Genomic DNA, 1,920 nt, shown 5'->3' with positions numbered 1-1,920 from the left:
AACAAACAATCTGGATCAAGATGACAACTTTTAAAGACATGGCTATCACCCACAATCACACTTGGCTACTTCAAAACAACTAAATCTTTGGGGTTAGACTTCAGACAAAGAGCAGGAGGTTCACATGAGCAATACAGACAATATTCCTGCTTCTAGGGAGAGGGAGAAGGTAGCTACATCTCATAATCAAAATACTTTATCCTTCATTAAGTAAAAAATTTAGCTTGCTCTGGCCTCTATAAAGGCTCTAATCCCAGGCCCCCTGGCCCTTCAGGGATGTGTGCTTCCAGTGGGGCTTTCGGCAGCGTCTATTATACCAGCCCTTCGGCAGTCTCTACTATGTGAGGAGGAATGCAACTGGGTTTACCCACGCAGGGAACACAGGTGATGGAGAACCGCCTTGGTGGCCGCTGGTTTGGATGGTGGTTATTCACTGGATTTTGGTGACAGCTTCATGGATAGAGGTGACCACATAATCTAGATTTTTGGTGGTTAGGCCATACATGTTGATCTGACCACTTGGCAGCAGATAGATGTGTTTATTGTTGATCATATAATTAAAATGCTTAGGGTTTATCCCGGTGAAACTGAACATCCCAATTTGCTCAGTGATGTGATTCCAGGTGCCAGGGGTCTTGAGAGCTTCTAATCATGTTCTGAGTTCAGATCTCATGGCGAGAATCCGGTCAGCCATTGTTTTCTCGTTACCTGTCCAGTCCTTAAAGAGCACAGGGTTGGAAAGGGTGCACGCCACAATCCGTGCTCCCTGAGCGGGAGAGTTGGACCAAGTAATCCGCATAACCTTCTCCAACTGGGAAAGGACCTGCAGGATGCTATCTGCTTCTTTTCCCACCACACTCAGATTCCCCACTCGTTCACTGTAAAGCCGGAAGGTCTTGGAGAAAGACTGCACGAAGAGCTCAAAGCCTTCAGACACAGAACAGCGAATGACCCAGGCGTCTCTCTTAAGGTCTCCAGATGCAAAGTCCTGATAGGCTGAGTCAAAGAAAGGGAACAGAAACTGGCGCTTCATGATGGTGGCAAGCTGCTTCCACTGCTCCTGAGTTGGGTCGGTCCCCATTGGGTTGTGTGCACAGGCATGGAGGACAAAGATGGAAAACTCAGAAGCATTCTCCAGATCATTCAGAAAACCCTTGAGGTGAAGTCCTCTCTTCTCGGTATCCCAGTAGTGATAGGATCGAATGCTTTAAAGCCAGCAGCAGAAAACACACTGTTAGGATTCTCCCAGGTTGGCAGGATACGTAGACAGGTGTGTCCTTATTGTTTGTCCCATTGTACCAGCGAGCTAAGAACTCGGCTTTAATGTGAAGTGCACCTGGTCCCCCCAAAGACTGCACAGCTCCTACCTGCTTCTCCTTGAGAGCTGGACAGTCCGCCTCCAGGACAAGGCAGGAGGTATGAGTCCGAAAGTCTGCTAGGCCCAGGATCGGCAAGTATTCGTGGTTTAGGCTGTTGTCATTAGCATCCCGCTGCTGCACCTTCCTTACCACCCGCTGACAATCGTCCGTGTGATACGCTTCCACTCCCACTCCCAGGTTGATCTTGCGGGGGTCCGGATCCTCCCGAAAGTCGGAGGTGAGTTTAACCACAATGACAGGCTGGGACTGCAGAAACTCGACAAAGACGGATGGAGACGCCATATATAGTGAGAACACCAGAATCTGCCGAGAGCTTTACCCTATACCCAGAGCTACTACTCTGTAAAGTCTAGCCCTCCCTAGCGTTTTCAGTAGCTCATTATATGGAATTAGATCACCAAGCTTTTCTTCTGAAGAACCTCTGGGTGGGTTCAAGACTCCAAACTTTAGGTTAGTTAATAAAGTGCATTAACTCTTGACACCACTCAAAAGGAATTCCTTGTTTGTCTTAAAATCTGCACCAATATGTAGCACCAGCCAT

General features: G+C 48.0%; 1 pseudogene; it reads right to left on the bottom strand.

Annotated features, from left to right (window-relative positions):
* Positions 1 to 430: 430 nt before the first annotated feature.
* LOC102834944 lies at positions 431 to 1,661 on the bottom strand (annotated as a pseudogene).
* Positions 1,662 to 1,920: the final 259 nt, after the last annotated feature.

This window comes from Chrysochloris asiatica, unplaced genomic scaffold (genome assembly GCF_000296735.1).
Source record: "Chrysochloris asiatica unplaced genomic scaffold, ChrAsi1.0 scaffold00460, whole genome shotgun sequence".
Lineage (NCBI taxonomy): Eukaryota > Metazoa > Chordata > Mammalia > Afrosoricida > Chrysochloridae > Chrysochloris > Chrysochloris asiatica.
This window is presented reverse-complemented; position numbering and strand designations above follow the sequence as displayed.